General features: G+C 40.5%; 1 protein-coding gene across 3 annotated transcripts in view; it reads right to left on the bottom strand.

Annotated features, from left to right (window-relative positions):
- slc38a10 (solute carrier family 38 member 10) overlaps positions 1 to 18,512 on the bottom strand; it is a 141,190-nt gene that overhangs the window by 67,528 nt on the left and 55,150 nt on the right. The window lies entirely within an intron of this gene.

The raw sequence follows: 18,512 nt of genomic DNA, 5'->3' as shown, positions 1-18,512 counted from the left end.
AATCCTCAATTATCATACTGATCAAGATTTTCTCAGCCTTGAAAACACACACACACACACACACACACACACACACACACACACACAAAGACTATCCTCAAGCTCTCTACAGCCAGATGTTCCAAAGACACTCAAGCCCTCCGAGAACAGATTCCTCCTCACCGCAGTCTTTTTTTTAAAATAGATATTTTTATTAGAAATTTAACATTTTTACAAGTTTACAAAAATAAACAAAACTCTCAATTACAAACATTGATATACAATTAAATCTTAAATAAATAATAACCAAAATTTAACAAAAGAAAAATACTGAGAAAAAAAAACTCAACTAACTACTAATCTAACCTACAACTAACCAGAGTGTATAATTAAGTCTCTTACCTTATTCAAATAAGAGAAAGAGAAAAAAAAACGAGTAACACAGATACATGCTCGGAATGTGTTAACATCAAATATAACAAAACCCGTATTCATGCAGGATTCCTCTCCCAAGGGGCCCCAGACCAGCCAGGTTCGTAATCTCAATTAAATAAAAGCTCTTGCTAGGATAGCCGAAACAGCTGTATTTATATAATTCAAGGGCTGCCATATTTTATGAAATAATTCGGTCTTTCGGTGCACCATATTTGTAAGTAAGTCGAGGGAAATACATTCCATAATTAATCTGTGCCAATTTGAAAGTCCAGGGGGGCCCTCAGCCACCCAGTTCACCAAAATATTTTTCCTTGTACAGAAAAGGGAGAATAGAAAATAATCTCTTCCCATGCATATCCAGGGAGGGTAGGTTCAAAGAGCCCAAAAGGAGAGATACAGGGTCCACTTTAATTTCCGTTCCTAAAATTTCTGTCAGGGTACTTGCTACTTCAATCCAGTATCTACGGATCTTATGATAGGTCCATAGGCAATGTACAAGAGTGCCCACCTCTATTTTACATTTGGGACACATTGGACATGCTCCTACCTTAAATTTTGCCAATCCATTCGGTGCTATATGGGCCCTAAGTATCTTCAGCTGGATAGCCTGAGTTCTGTTGCAGATGGTGATTCTTCCAGCATTTTCCCAAATCTCATCCCACGTTTCTATAGAGACTTCTGGTCCCAAATCCTGATCCCATGTTTTAAGCAGACTGCCTATATCACCCGATATTTCATCATGTAGTAAATGATAAATAGTACGGACGGAAGATACCCCCATTGGTCATAGCACTCTACATTCTCTATCTGATTTATGAAGACTATCTAATAACGTAGTCTTCTTCTGTATATAATCTTGAATTTGGAAGTATTGAAAGAGGCCTCCATTAGGTAATCCAAATTTCTGACGCAACTGTTCAAAAGGTATCAGGACCCCTTCTTTAAATAGGTCCCCCAGACATGAGATACCCCTGGATCTCCAGAGCTTAAAAGTGGCATCTGTGGGGGATCCAAGATGGCGGCGACCCAGCAAGACTGAGTCCACAGTGCTCTACCCAAAACTTGGGAAAAGTGGGCTATCCACCCCCACCACACTCACTAAACCATTTATAATAGTTGTTAACCTTAAATAGTTACCTATTAGTACATTTAAATAGTCTAATACTAGCTGGAAAATGAGTAAAGGGAAGGGAACAGGCGGCTCTAAGAAAGCAGGACCCCTCCCCCACCCTCTCCCTCTTCAGCTGCAACAAAGGTGTCTTCAGCTACTGCAGGAGATTTACCAATGAAGATGAGCTTTGAGGAGAGGTTTGCCAGGTGGGAGGCGAAGATTGATGCTTTTATCGATGAGTCTCGGCAGAGCAGAGAAGCACTATCAGCCGAGCTGCAGAAGCAGGGCAGAGACATTCAGGAATTGGAGTGCCGAGTCAGAGAGGTGGAGTCGAAGGCCGCAGCCTCAGAGACTGGGATAAAATCAACAGCCGACCACATCCGTTTTCTCGAGAATCGAGTCCAGAACCTAGAAAACCACATTGATGACCTCGAAAATCGATGTCGTAGAAAAAATATTCGGTTGTTGGGCCTTCCCGAGCAGGAAGAGGGAGGCCAGCTGACAGCATTCTTAGAGCATTGGCTGCCACAACTTTTAAATCTGCAGGCTGGATCAGGCCAGGTAAGGGTAGAATGGGCCTACCGGGTCACAGTACGTGGGCCCGGCTCAACCCAGCGCCCACGCCCGGTCCTGTTCCAGCTGCAGAGCTATAGGGAGGGGCAGATGCTCCTGGAAGCCTCAAGAAATCTGGGAAAAGATCCCCAAGCTATGACCCACAAAGGATCCAGGATCATGCTGTTCCAGGACTTCTCCCCAGCTTTGGTCCGAAAGAGGAAGGCATTCGATGAGGCGAAGAAGCGTTTAAGGGACTTAAATATCCAGTACTCCTTACGATATCCAGCGACGCTACGCCTTAGCCACGAAGGATCCATATATAACTTCGGATCACCGGAGAAGGCTAAGGAATTCTTGGACTCTCTTAAATAAGCTGTAAGAGAGTGTGGACGCTGGTCTGCCTTTCCCATTATTTTGGTTTACATCCCTTCATCTTTTCTTATCTTTCCCCCTATGTGTGTATGTATATATATAGGTTGGGGCGTTTGGTTAATGTTGATGGGGGGAGGTGGTTACCTTATTCTATTTTACTTCTGTTTTTAGGAGCGGGGTTGTTTTTCTTTCCCCTGTTATTTTGTGGTATTATATTTAAGTATTACGTGTTGAGATTGTAATCTTATAGTTATATATGGTATTAATATTCCCAAATATATTTAGATGTGGGTGTGGGTGGGGGTGGGGTGTTCACTGTTAACTCTAGCTTTATATTATATTTGAATTCTCCTCATTTTATTGAGGAACACCTGGGTCAAGGGTGGGGCACTGGTTGGAAGAGGGTAAGATGGACTGTGGGAGAGTAAGTGACGCTCCCTGGGAACAAGGGAGAAAATCTCCAATTCGGAATGTTTTATATTTTTATACTTAGAAAGAGTTTTTTGTTATATTGTTTTGAGTGTATCAGAGAATCTTTACTTTTGTAAATCTTGTATGCTCCATGCTCGGGATGTTCTAGATGGGGTTTCCCCTCCCGAGGGGTCTCGGATCTGTCCAGATGATTATGGCTGAACAGTCGGTTAAGTGGTGCACCTGGAATGTCAGGGGGAGTAATTCGCCAGTTAAAAGGAAGAAAATATTATCAAATCTTAAGAAGGAGAGAGTTGATATAGCTCTCCTACAGGAGACACACCTGTCGGATAAAGAACACTTAAAATTACGACAGGGCGGATTTGATCAGGCCTTTTTTTCCTCTTTTAATTCAAAAAGCAGGGGAGTCGTTATCCTTGTCCGGAAGAACTTCCCTTTGAAAATTCTAAATCAGATAAAAGACGAATCTGGACGATATATTTTGATTAAAGCCCTCATAAATGGAGAGGAATATGGGATCTTAAATGTATACTGCCCCCCGGCACACCCCTTTAAATTCATAACGGAAGCTTTTTCAAAACTGATGGCCTTTGGTGCCCGTCATACAATTATAGGGGGAGACTTTAATTGTATTATGGATCCGGAAATAGACAGGATTCCCAAGAGTGCCGCTGGAGTATCTCCCAGATCTAGACAACTGGCGGACCTGAATAAAGAATTAGGATTGGTAGATGTATGGAGATGTCTCCATCCACAGGGTAGAGATTTTTCTTTCTACTCTAATCCACATAAATGTCACACAAGAATTGATATGTTTTTTGCCCCATCGACTTTTCTAAACTCTATAGCAACCTGTAAAATAGGTACTATAGCAATCTCTGACCATGCCGCTGTATACATGGAAACTAAGGTAAAGAACAATGGGACATCTGCTCGGCATTGGCGTATGGACCCCTTCCTGATAAAAGATAGCAAATTTTTAAAGTACTTCTCCCAAGAACTTAAAACTTTTTTAGAAATTAATACTGGTACGGCTAGCAATCCGTCAATGATGTGGGAGACCATCAAAGCTTATGCACGAGGTTTGATCATCTCCTATTCAGCGACCCAGAGGAAAATGAAGGGAGAGCAACAGCGTCTGCTCGAAGCTCGCCTAAAAGCAGCCGAAACAGCATACGCTGATAGACCTTCTATCACAAAATTGCAGAGGATTACAGCTCTTAGGACAGCTTTAAACACCGCGCTTACTCAAACGGCTAAAAGGGAAATATTATTTGCGAAACAAAGATTATATGAATATGGCGACAAACCGGGTAGATACTTAGCATTTCTTGCAAAGAAAAAGAAAGCCCCTCAAACTATTCCGACCATCAAGGAAAGTACAGGTACCCTGACTCATGATCATAAAAAGATCAATGCGACCTTTAAAGAATTTTATTCTGAACTATATAGATCGCAGGATTGTGAAGATAGGATCAGGAGGATGCAGTCATTTTTTAAAAATTTGACCTTCCCGGGCCTGACTCCGGAACAGGTGTCGGCCCTAAATACCCCTTTAACAGTCCAAGAAATACTTGAGGCAATTAGGCAACTTCAGAGCGGAAAAGCACCGGGCCCGGATGGTTTTCAAGCTGAATTCTATAAAGAATTTACAGGAATATTGGTTGACCCACTTATGGATACGTATAATTTTGCGCATAGTCAGGTCTGTCTCCCGCCCACGCTGAAAGAAGCAAATATTTCTCTTATCCTCAAAAAAGGAAAAGACCCAGAAGATTGTGCATCTTACAGACCAATATCCTCACTAAATGTAGACTTTAAAATTCTCTCAAAAATGTTAGCACTAAGACTAGAAAGGGTACTGCCATATATTATAAAGGAGGACCAGACGGGATTTATTAAGGGCCGCAGATCATCCAATAATATCAGAAGGGTCTTGAATATGATCCAAGCCTGTCATCAGGGAAAGATACCAGGAGTAGTCATTTCATTGGATGCGGAAAAGGCATTTGATAGGGTTGAATGGTCATATTTATTCTACACATTGGAAAGGTTTGGCGTTGGACAGGTGTTTACCAAATGGGTTTCAACATTGTATAATGACCCCAAAGCAGCTGTTATTACTAATGGGTTAAGATCGGATGGCTTCAGTGTGGGTAGGGGCTGCCGTCAAGGATGTCCTCTCTCACCATTGTTGTTTACACTGATAATCGAACCATTAGCAGAAGCCATCCGGACTGATCCTAATATAATGGCCCCGAGGATTGGTACAGGTAAACACAAAATTACCCTCTATGCAGATGACGTTCTCTTATTCCTCAGTAATCCTTTAATGTCAGTGCCTCGTCTAATTCAAGTTATTAATACATTTAGTGCATTCTCAGGCTATAAAATTAATTTTTCAAAATCGGAAGCCATGCCAATGGGTGGTCTGGCTATGATACCCCACTTAATGGACGGATCCCCTTTTCCCTTCCGTTGGTCCCTGGAGGGCTTCTTATATTTAGGTATTTTTATCACGCCAGTATTTGATCAGCTGTATAGGGCTAATTTTGTACAATTAATGGAAAGGATAAGGCAGGACCTCCAGCGATGGAGACACCTTCCGATTTCCTGGCTAGGGAGAATAGCATTAATTAAAATGAATGTTCTGCCCCGTCTCTTATATCCTATGAGAATGCTCCCGCTGATGCTGCCAAGGCTAGCCCTACGTAAATTATATGGCTGGTTGGGCTCCTTTATTTGGAACCATAGACGGCCCCTTATTAAGCTGAAGAAGCTACAGCTTCCACAGGCAAGGGGAGGACTGGACTTCCCAGACTTTAGGAAATATCAGTTAAGCTTCCTACTAAGTTACATAGCTGATTGGGTTTCATCTGATCCACAATCAATTTGGCTGGATATCGAAGCCTCCCAAGTAAAATACCCACTTATTAACCTTTTATTTTCAGATAAGAGGAAAATCATTACAGACCACTGTAAAAATCCCATAATATTAAACACAATTAAGGCCTGGAATAGAATGCGGCAAAATGAGGGTAACTCACATAAAACATCCCCCCATGCACCAATAGTAGGCGCATGGGGATTCCAACCGGGGATTACAGATGCCACCTTTAAACTCTGGAGATCCAGGGGCATCTCATGCTTAGGGGACCTATTTAAAAATGGGATCCTGATGTCCTTTGAGCAGCTGCGTCTGAAATTCGGAATACCTAATGGGGATCTCTTTCGATACTTCCAAGTTCGAGATTATATACAGAGGAAGACTACATTAATAGATAGTCTTTATATATCAGACAGAGAACGTAATGTCTTACGACCAGCGGGGGCATCCTCCGTTAGTACTATATACCATTTGCTACATGATGGAGTCTCAGGAGACATGGATGACCTGCTTAAAACATGGGAGCAGGACTTGGGGCTAGAAATCTCTGAGGATATGTGGAATGACATTTGGGAAAATGCTAGAAGAATTGCTATCTGTAACAGAACTCAGGCTATCCAACTAAAGATACTTCATAGGGCCCATATAGCTCCGGCTCGACTGGCAAAATTTAAGGCAGGAGCATCTCCAATGTGTCCCAAATGCAAAATAGAGGTGGGTACTCTTGTACATTGTCTGTGGACTTGTCAGAAAATCCGCAGATACTGGACTAAAGTGGCAAATAGCCTGACAGAAATTTTAGGAACGGAAATTAGGGTGGACCCTGTATCTCTCCTTTTGGGCTTTTCGAACCTCTCATCTCTGGATATGCATGGGAAGAGACTATTTTCTATTCTCTCTTTCTGTGCAAGGAAAAATATTTTGGTGAACTGGGTGGCTGAGGGCCCCCCTGGACTTTCAAATTGGCACAGATTAATTATGGAATATATCCCCCTTGACGTCCTCACAAATATGGTGCACCGAAAGACTGAATTATTTTATAAAATATGGCAGCCCTTTTTGAATTATATAAATGCAGATATTTCGGCTATCCTAACAAGGGCTTTTATTTAGTGAAGATTTCAGACCGGGCTGCTCCGGGGCCCCTTGGGAGAGGAATCCTGCGCGAATACGGGTTTTATTATATTTGATGTTTATACATTCCGAGCATGTAAGAGACTTAGGTATACACTCTGGTTAGTTATAGGTTAGATTAGTAGAAAGTTGAGTTTTTTTTTCTTTTTTCGTTTCTTTTTTTTTCTTTTTTTTGTTTTCTTTCTTTCTCTTTTCTTTGTTAAATTATGACTATTGTATATATGATTTAATTGTACATCAATGTTTGTATTTGAGAGTTTTGTTTATTTTTGTAAATTTGCAAAAATGTTAAATTTCAATAAAAATATCTACAAAAAAAAAAGTGGCATCTGTAAACCCCGGTTGAAATCCCCACGCTCCCACTATCGATGCATAGGGGGATGTTTTACGTGAGTTGCCCTCATTTTGCCACATTAAATTCCAAGCTTTAATTGTGTTTAGTATCATAGGGTTTTTACAGTGATCCGTAATGATTTTCCTCGTCTGAAAATAAAAGGTTAATAAGTGGACATTTTACTTGAGAAGCGTCGATGTCCAGTCAGATTGATCGGGTCTTGTCTGATCTGCAATCAGCTATGTAACTTAATAGGGAACTCAACTGATATTTCCTAAAATCTGGAAAATCCAATCCTCCCCTTGCCTGTGGAAGCTGTAGCTTCTTCAGCTTAATGAGGGGCCATCTATTATTCCAGATAAAGGAACCCAAACCAGCCATATAATTTACATAGTGCCAGCCTCGGCAGCATCACCGGAAGCATTCTCATAGGGTATAGGAGACGGGGAAGTACATTCATTTTAATTAACGCTATTCTACTCAGCCAGGAAATTGGAAGGTCTCCCCATCGCTGGAGGTCCTGCCTTATCCTTTCCAGTGAATGCATAAAGTTAGCCTTGTATAACTGACCAAATACTGGGGTAATAAAAATGCCTAAATATAAGAAACCCTCCAGGGACCACCAAAAGAGAAAGTGGGATCTGTCCACTAAGTGGGGTATCATAGCAAGGCCACCCATTGGCATAGCTTCTGATTTTGAGAAATTAATTTTATAGCCTGAGAATGCACTAAACGTATTAATAACTTGGAATAGGTGAGGCACGGACCTCAGAGAAATACTGAGGAACAGAAGAACGTCACCTGCATAAAGGGAAATTTTATGTTTACCTGTACCAGTCCTCAGGGCTGTTATATTAGGGTCAGCCCATATAGCTTCTGCTAGTGGCTCAATTATTAGCGTAAATAACAATGGCGAGAGAGGACATACCTGACAGCAGCCCCTATCCACACTGAAGCTATCCGAACCGAATCCATTGGTAACCACAAGTGCTTTGAGATCACTATACAGTGTTGAGACCCGTTTGGTAAACACCTTTCCAACGCCAAACCTTTCCAATGTGTAAAACAAATATCACCATTCAACCCTATTGAATGCCTTTTCCGCGTCTAGTGAGACTACTACTCCTGGTATCTTTCCCTGATGGCAGGCTTGAATCACATTCAAAACCTTCTAATATTATTGGATGATCCACGGCCCTTAATAAACCCCATCTGATCCTCCTTTATGATATGTGGCAATACCCTTTCTAGTCTCAATGCTAACGTTTTAGAAATATTTTAAAATCTACATTTAGCAAGGATGTTGGTCTGTATGACACGCGATCTTCTAGATCCTTTCCGTTTTTAAGGATAAGAGAGATATTTGCCTCTTTCAACGATGGCGGGAGACAACCCTGACTGTATGCGTAGTTATACATGTCCATAAGTGGACCAGCCAGTATTCCTGTAAATTCTTGATAGAATTCAGCTTGAAAACCATCTGGGCCAGGTGCCTTACCACTCTGAAGTTGCCTGATTGCGTCAAGTATTTCTTGGACTGTTAGGGGAGCATTTAAGACCAATACCTGTTCCGGAGTTAGGTCCGGAAAGGTCAAATTTTTAAAAAATGATTGCATCCTCCTAGTCCTGTCTTCACAATCCTGCGATTTATATAAATCAGAATAAAATGCAATCTTTAGAAAATTAATCCTTTTATGATCAGGAGTCAAAATACCCGTACTTTTCTTGATAGACGTGATAGTTTGAGGGGCCTTTTTTATCTTTGCAAGAAATGCTAAGTATCTACCCAGTTTGTCGCCAAATTCATATAACTTTTGTTTTGCAAATGATATTTCCCTCTTAGCCGTTTGGGTAGGCATGATGTTTAGAGCTGTCCTAAGGGCCATAATCCTTTGCAATTTGATAATAGAAGGTCTATCAGCGTATACTTTTAAGCGAGCTTCGAGCAGACGCTGTTGTTCTCCCTTTAATTTTTTCTGGGTCACTGAGTACGAGATGATCAAACCTTGCGCGTAAACTTTGATGGTCTCCTACATCTTTGATGGGTTGCCAGCCGTACCTAAATTAATTTCTAAACAAGTTATAAATTCTTGAGAGAAGTACTTTACAAATTTACTATCTTTCATCAGGAAGGGGTCCATACACCAATGCCGAGGGGATGTCCCGTTGTTCCTCGCCTTGATTTCCATATATACAGCAGCGTGATTGGAAATTGCTATACCACCTATTTTACAGGATGATATAGAATTTTTTAAAAAATCAAGGGAGCAAAAAACATATCAATTCTGGTATGACATTTATGTGGACTGGAGTAAAAAGAAAAATCTCTGCCCTGTGGATGAAGACATCGCCATACATCTACTAATTCTAATTCTTTGTTCAGATCCACCAATTGTCTAGATCTGGGAGATACTCCTGCAGTACTTTTGGGAATCCTATCTATTTCCGGATCCATAATACAATTAAAGTCTCTCCCTATAATTGTATGACGGGCACCGAGAGCCATCAATTTTGAGAAGGCTTCCATTATAAATTTAAAGGGATGTGCCGGGTTGTTGGGGGGGAGGGGGGGAAGAGTGTAATTTTAAAATCCCATATTCCTCTCCATATGTAAGGGCTTTCATCAGAATATTTCATCCAGATTCATCTTTTATCTGATTTAGGATTTTGAAAGGGAAATTCTTCCGAATAAGAATAACAACTCCCCTGCTTTTTGAGCTAAAAGAAGAAAAACAGGCCTGATCAAATCCACCCTGTCGTAATTTCAAGTGGTCTTTATACAATTAGTGTGTTTCTTGTAGGAGAGGTATACAGACCCTTTCTTTCTTGAGGTTTGATAATATTTTCTTCCTTTCGACTGGTGAATTACTCCCCCTGATATTCCAGGTGTACCACTTAACAGACCGATCAACCATAATCATCTGGACAAATCCGAGACCCCTCAGGAGGGGAAACCCTATCCAGAACATCCCAAGCATAGAACATATAAAATTTACAAAAATAAAGGCTCTTTAGTACTTGCACATTGATATAATAGAAGACTATTTTGAAATAAACAAAATATAAAATGTATTTAAATAGAGATTTTCCCCCTTGTTCCCAGGGGGTATCACTTCCTTACCAACAGTCCATCGTACCCTCTCCCAACCATGCCCCCCCCCCGACCCAGGAAAGCCTCGATAGGATGAAGAAAATTCAAATATACTACAGAGCTAGAGTTAACAGTGAGCACCCTACCTACCCGCGCCCCCCACCCACACCTGGATATATTTGGTAATGTTAATACCATGTATAAACATACATAACTATAAAATTACAACCTCAACAAGTAATAATTAAATATAACAATACAAAATAACAAGGGAAAACAACGCCGCTCCAAGAGACAGAGGTAAAATAGAATATGGTAACCACATTCCCCCCCCCCCCAACATTAACTAGACCCCCCGGCTTATATATATATATAATTTTTAAAAAACCAGAGGGGGGGGTTGGAGAAAATCGTTAAGTAGAGAACAAATAAATAAATCCCTCTCTCCACCCCCCCCAAGATATTATTAAACAGTAAGGTAAAGAAATGGGGGGGATACAAACCGGGGGGGGGGGGGGGGGGAGGCATACCAACATCTATTATCTCTTACAATTTATCTAAGAGAGTCCAAAAATTCCTTAGCCTTTTCTGGCGATCCGAAGTTATACACGGATCCTTCATGGTTAAAGCATAGCGTCGCTGGGTAGCGTAAGGAGCACTGAATATTTAAGTCCCTTAAACATTTCTTCGCCTCATCGAATGCCTTCCTCTTTCTGACCAGAGCTGGGGAAAATTCCTGGAATAACATGATCTTGGATCCTTTATAGATCATGGTTTGGGAAACTTTTCCAAGATTTCTAGAGACTTCTCAGAGTACCTGCCTCTCCTTATAGCTCTGCAGTCGGAACAGGACCGGCCGGGGGCGCTGGTCCGAGCCGGGCTCACATATTGCAACTCGGTAGGCCCATTCTACCCTTACCTGGCCTGATCCAGCCTCCAGATTTAACAGCTGTGGAAGCCACCGTTCGAGCTGTAAGCTGGCCTTCCTCTTTCCGTTCAGGAAGGCCCAGCAAACGAATATTTTTTCGACGACCTTGATTATCAAGGTCATCAATGTGATTCTCTAAGGTTCAGACTCGCTGTTCGAGAGTCCAGACCCGATCCACAGCCGCTGTAGTTTCGAAAGTCGCGGCCTTTAGCCCCACCCCTCGATTTCCTTAATATCTCGGTCGTGCTTTTGCAGCGCGGCCGAGAGTGAGTCCCATCGGCTTCGGGACTCTTCAATAAAAGCATCGATCTTCACATCCAGTTTGGAGAGGATTTCTGTGAGGTTCGCCACTGTTGGCAAGTCCCCTGGGGCGGCTGCGGACGCCTCTGCTGCAGCTGGGGAGGGGTTCCTGCTTGCTGAGAGCTGCGGGCTCCCTTCCCTTTAGTTATTTTTACTAAAGATTAGATTGTTTAAATTTAATACTAAGCAACTAATTAAATTAAACAGCTGTTTTAAATGATTTGGTGAGTAACCCACTTTGCCCAAGTCTTGAGAGGAGCACTGTGACTCAGACTTGCTGGGTTGACGCCATTTTGGATCCCCCCCTCACCGCAGTCTTAAATTGGTGTCCCCTTATCCGGAGATTCTTTCACACCTGAGATCATCCTTGTGAACCTTCTTTGAGCTGCCTCCAATGAAATAACGTTTTCATAAATAAGGGGACTCACCAGCAATTTGTACAGTAGAAAACTTCCCTACCCTTACACACCAACACCCTCGAATGCTTTATGCAAAATGGGATCTGGCCATAGTTATATCCAATAACTAATAGCCATTGTTTAATTAGCCATTTGCAGTCATATAAGCACCTATCTTCTAAATTACAGAACACACACATTAACAGTAGGATACATGATCCTTATTTGATCAAAACCATTGATTTGTTTATTAATTTGATGAATTAAATAATTTGATTCCAAAGCAAGACGACCCTATTTAAATAATGTTGCCTACTGTAATAAAGTAACTGCAAATTCAAAAAATTCAGCACTTAAAAAGACAAAGTAAATAGAGCAGACTCTGAAGCCATACTTAAATGGAGAATCACAGCTCAAATAGTCAGTTTTCTATGTCACCCTTCCGCATTCAAACTAGCAGGAATTGTAATTTATCAAATTGCCTTTACAGGTATGATTCAATAGTAAACACACAATGCCACAGAAACTCAGCCAGTCTGGCAGCATCTGTGCAGAGAGAAAGAATTAACATTTCAAGCCCAATGAGAGTCTTCTTCAAAACTAACAGGTCCAAAGAGTCACATAAAAATGATAATCATTTGTCTGTTCACAGATGTTTCAGACCTGCTGAGTTTCTTCAGCAATTCATTCTTTTTTTCACATCTCTAGCATCTGCAGTAATTTTCTTTGTATTTTCAATTTTAAATCAAATGATCAAAATCTTCCCAGGTACTGAATAATATGGACTAGAAAATTGGTAACATTGCAGGAGACTGGCAGTCAGGCAATTTTGATGCTGAGAACAAAAAGTATCATCTTTGAACCAAGTGTTGAATACAGACAGAATTCTCGCTGGTGAGTGGAGGGGGGGGAAGAGGCCTATTTCTATCCATTGATTTCCCATTCCCATATCCACGTGATAGAAATTAAACGACAATTCCTTACATGTAAAAGTGCAGTGACCCAGTGCTTCAAGCTCGCTACTTGCTTCTCTGGCCCTTATCTCGGGCAACATTCACCAATATGCTCCAAGGACTGCAATCACACTCTCCATGCAGAACATTGAAATCAAACACATACCAGCCTTAACGGACCTTCATGCCACATGCCCGTTAGTTCTGCACTATGCTGCACTTTGGAGTTCACTTGTACCTCTCATTGCAATTGCAATGCCGCTGTCAGGACCATTTGAACACAGGGAGAAGTATCCAACACATGGATTGGACCAGCTCATTTTCTCTATAAACACTAACTCACTTTGCACCTTAGATCCTCACAGCATCTGTCTTGTCTTTTTGCATGATGCACCTTCAGTCCATAAGACAACAAGATATAGGAGCAGAAATTAAGCCATTCAGCCTATCGAGTCTGCTCAGCCATTCAATCATGGTGGATAGGTTTTTCCACCCCATTTTCCAGCTTTCTTCCTGTAACCTTTGATCCCCTTGACAATCAAGAACCTATTGCTATCTTAAACATACTAAATGACCTGGCCTCCACTGCCTTCAGTGGCAATGAATTCTACAGATTCACCACTCTCTGGCAAAAGAAGTTTCTCCTTACCTCCGTTCTAAAAGGTCGGCCCTTTTCTCTAAGGTTGCGCCCTCGGGTTCTCATCTCACCCGCCAATGAAAACATCTTCCTGAAGTCCACTCTGTCCAAGCCATTCAGTATTGTAAAAGTTTCACTCAGATCCCCCCTCATCCTGCTAAACTTCATTGAGTATTGTCCTAGAGTCCTCAAACATTTCTCATGTTAAGCCTTTCATTCCTCGGACACGAACCTTCTCTGGACCCACTCCAGAGCAAATACTTCTTTCCAGACGTATTCGGTCCAAAATTGCTCATAATGCTCTAAATGTTGTCTGACCAGAGTTTTCTAAAGCCTCTGTGTAAAATCCGTGCTTTTACATTCTAGTCCTCTCCATATGAATGGCAACATTCTAATTGCCTTCCTAACTACTGACTCAATCTGCTAGTTTACCTCGAGAGAAACATTGACTAAGGCTCCCAAATCCCTTTGTACTTCAGATTTCTGAACTTTTCTCTGAATTTAGGAAGTAGTCCATGCCTCTGTTCTTCCTACCGGTCAGAGCTTAAAGGCTCACAACACTGTCTTGACTTTCCTTTTATCACAGACACAAAGCCTGGCAGTTTATCATGGTTTTCAGCAGCCATCAAACAACAGGTGGACATGTTGCTGTATTGCAGCATACTACATCAATCTCACATCTGCATCATGCACCAGCTCTGTACACAGCAAACATGCTGGGATATGGCCATTTGGCTGATGCACACGCAAAGTCTAAAGTGACTAGTCCTCAGTCAGAGGATCCCAGCACAAGGACAGCCTCTGATAGCAATTTAAGGGTGTGAACATTGTCCCAAGCGGTTGACTGACTGTCAGGATCAGAATCCTATCATCACAGGGCACAAGGTGACAAATGTCAGGTGTCAATTTCTCTTTGCACGACACGTCCACAGTGATTAATAGGAACTATAGTGGGCAGTTCCGGTTTGACCTGGTGCACAACTGCATTTTCAAAATGGTGGCAGCACTGGGAATCTCAGTAGGTCCCAGCACTCATTAGTATTTACGCCTAAAGCAAGTAGGAAAATAAAAGCGCGGTACCACAGAAGTGTAGTGCATAGGCATTGAGGCAATTTGGGAACATAGCGTGAAAAAGCATGCTGACTTCATGGTGAGAAAAACCTCTGAAATGCGTCAGAATTAACATAGCCAATTTCTAGTAAAATTCAACCCAATGGTTCCAAGCCATCCCTGCCAACAAGGCAAACCTACAAGACAGATCAGATTCTGCCAAAGCACGCTTGCTCATGAACACAAAAATAAATTAAGAAATCAGTAAGGTAGTCAGAGATTTGTTCATTTGATTCAACAAATTATGGTATTTGCCATAATAATGTGGGAACAAGCATCAGCCCAAATAGGTAGAGTATTTGCTGATTTACCCTCGGGATGTGAACAGAGTTGGAAAAACCAGCATTTGTTGCATCCTGAACTGCCCTGGCTGGTCTCCGCTGCTGCACATGGACCTTGCAGGTTCATAAAGGGGAAAGATATTAGAGTGAATGTGAGCAGTGAGCTTCCTTCTTGAAACGTTAGAGGTAGATATCGAGTTGTTAGGAAGGAAGTTGCAGAATCTTAACTTGTGACAACACAGGAATGAGAATATTGTTTCAAGACATAATTACGTGCAGTTTGGAAGATACTTCCATGCATCTGTCCTTCAAGGTTGTAGAGGACAAAGGTTTGTAACGTTCTGTCAAAGGAGCCTTGGTGACTTGCCACAGTGCATCTTACAAATTATATACTGCTGCCACTGTGCGTCAATAGTGGATGGGGTGTCAATCAAGCAGCTGCTTTGTCCTAAATGCTATTGAACTTTTGAGTACAGTGGGAGCTGTAGTCATTCAAGCAAGTGCAAAGTATTCCATCACATTCCTGATTTGTGCATTGCAGATTATGTGCTCAGCTGAAAAAGCCTTTCCAGCATTTCTCCCTCACCTCTCCAAATTGTGGAGTGCAAGTTAGATCTGCATAATTATGAGCTCTTAAATGAATTGATTGCACTAACCTTCCTTCATATCATCATTATAGTATTACATTGCTTTTATGCATTTAAATTCTTACCAAAGAAGCACATGTTACAATTTAAATATATCTGTGTTACTGTATGGCATCACGAAACTGCGGTTTACTCTTTGCAATGCCAAAATATAACAAGGGGCTTTAACACTTCTAAATCATGAAGGTAAGGAATGAAATAAACAAATTAAATACCTCATGTGAATGATGATGAAAAGGTAAAATTTAAATACAGAAAGTCAAAATTCAGTATAAACTCATTAGAAAAAATTCATTACTACTCCTGACAGTAGATTTCACACTCCACTCTCCCTTCACACTAGGTTGTTCAAGATGTTAAATTGTTCTTATTATAAAACCAGTTAGCCACTTAGTTCTTCTTGCTCATTGCTGTAACACATCAATAGTGTTGATATGGTGCACTGTCAGTTTACGAGTATATTGCCCTATTTATTGTGATAACAATGTAAACTAGAAAAATATTATACTTTATCCTTAATCTGTCCTGGTATAATCTCACACAGGGCAGTGATCAAGAGAAGTAATAACAAGAATGAAAAAAAACACTGACTTCCACTTTGAGCCTTTAACAAGTGAAAGAGGTTGTGTATTCACTTGGACCAGTTTTGGCTGTGACTCCTTCAACAGTTTGCAGATACTCACATATACACAATGGCTTAAAACGATGCTGGAAGATTGCTGGTATCAAGATAAAAGTGTGCTAAAATGCCTTGGTCCCATTTTGGATAACAATGTAGCAAGGAAGATTATGCATGAAGATATTTTTTGCAATAAAATATAGATAATATTTATTCAAACACTTTTCTCCTTACCTCTTCTTTCCAAAGAAATTTGAACTTATATCTTAACTATTCATATATCCTTGTTTCAACCAGCTATTTTTACGTGACATCACATCTTTGTGCAAGTTATAACAAAACAAATTACAACAATTTTAATAATAATAATAGCTAGAAATAATTCATAGCACATTAACTAACTAGTGCCTAGAAGCAAGTTGCCAGTCAAAAAAATAATCTTGGAATAGAGGTTAACAGTCATATAATGCATCATTCTTTTATGCATTTAAATTCTTACTAATATAGCGCATTACAATTGAAATAAATGTGCGGCAGCATCCATGAATACAGGTAACAGTCCTAAAATGCTCCAAACTTAACATTTATACAGTTGTCTGAAACTCTGCCCAGTACACTATCCTATGCATCAATTAGCATTAAGTGGTAGCAAATGACCAAATCCAGCAAGATAAATCCAATCATAACTCTAATAAACATCGACATTACCATCACTGAATCTTCACCAATCAATATTCCAGGGTTAGCATTGACCAGAAACTGAACTAGTGCAGCCATGTAAGTACTGTAGAAGCAAGAGCAACTCAAAGCTAGGAATTCAGTGGCAACAACTCATCGCCTGTCTCCCCAATGTCTATCCACCCCCTAAAGTGTACAAGCGTGTCAAGGAATACTCTTCACTTGATTGGACCAATGCACCTCCAACAACATTAGAGGTTTAACATGATTCAGGACAAAACTCCCCGCAGGATTGGCAACCCAATCACAATCTTCCATATTTAGTCCCTCTACCACCATGACCGACATACAATGGCAGCACAGCATGCAAAGGATGCACAGCAGTACTCCCCAGTAGTTCTTCAGCAGCATCTACCAAAACAGTAAACCCTGCCACCTAGAAAGTCAAGGGCAGATGAATGGAAACACCTTCAATCCATTGCTTTTTAGCCTTGGAACTCCCTTCTCAAGTTATGCAGAAGATATACATTTGCAATCTTTTATTCAATATGACAGAGCATTGTTGCTAGAATTTAAACCCACTTGGAACAAAATCATAATTTAAAATTAATTGTGGGGCTGGATTTATGGTTTATATATTTCATTATTTTTCATGTACATTCAACAGTCCACTCATCTGATTTGCCTCCAAAGTAACAATTTAGTACATGTATCAGTGTATTTGCAATAGTTTTCTGCATGGATGCCACTTCTGTGTTAGAAGATGAAGCAAAGCTAGAAACCAGCTGTCACAAGAACAGTTGACTGATTTCTGGCAGTAATACAGCAGTTGTTCAGCCAAAAGAAACATCTGGCTTTCCAGGCCGGAAACAAAAAAATTCACAGCAAATAATACACCATAAAGTCATGATTTTCTTTTAACAATTCCTTTATAAATTGAAACATGATATTTCCAATTTATTATTGTACATAGAACCAATCTGCGTACCCAATATAATTTAAATTCCTTAAACACAATAGCTGCACCCAGTTTCAACTTAACGGAATAAACATTGCCTTTGAAAAGCGATGGTTTGATGCAACAACCTAGATTTCAAAATTTGAACAGGCAGTAAGTCCCTATTTTCTCCCAGAACATTTTAGGGGAAACACTGCATTTGAATGAAGTGTAAAAAAGATTAGTGTGGTAGCTAATCTTTTGTTTGGGAGGCCAATGAAGTTGTCAGTTCCACAAAAATTGCTTGTCACTCAAATTTGCATGCTAATTAGTATAATGAGCAGCATCAATAGAAATATCTGGAATTGGTTGAGAAAGGAATTTTGATTTGTTGAAGTGTCCTTATAATTGTATCAGAATGAACTGTGCAATAAAAAAAAGCACATGAATATAAAAAGTGTATAGGAGGCATTAAGACATTCATGTTAGTATTAAGAATTAAGTTTTAAAATAAATCAACCATTCCCTTTACACTGAATATGGATATGAAAAATTTGAGTGATACATCACCTTAGCCTCAGCACTGACTAAAAACTGTCAGCGTATTGATGAACAATACATATTTCAATTTAACAATCAGTACAAGGTAAATGTAGCATGAGTAAGATGTCATCAAAGTCATGATCCAGGCTGT

Source organism: Hemiscyllium ocellatum, chromosome 25 (genome assembly GCF_020745735.1).
Source record: "Hemiscyllium ocellatum isolate sHemOce1 chromosome 25, sHemOce1.pat.X.cur, whole genome shotgun sequence".
Classification (NCBI taxonomy): domain Eukaryota; kingdom Metazoa; phylum Chordata; class Chondrichthyes; order Orectolobiformes; family Hemiscylliidae; genus Hemiscyllium; species Hemiscyllium ocellatum.
The sequence above is the reverse complement of the archived record's forward strand: the minus strand, read 5'-3'. Positions and strand labels throughout refer to the sequence as shown.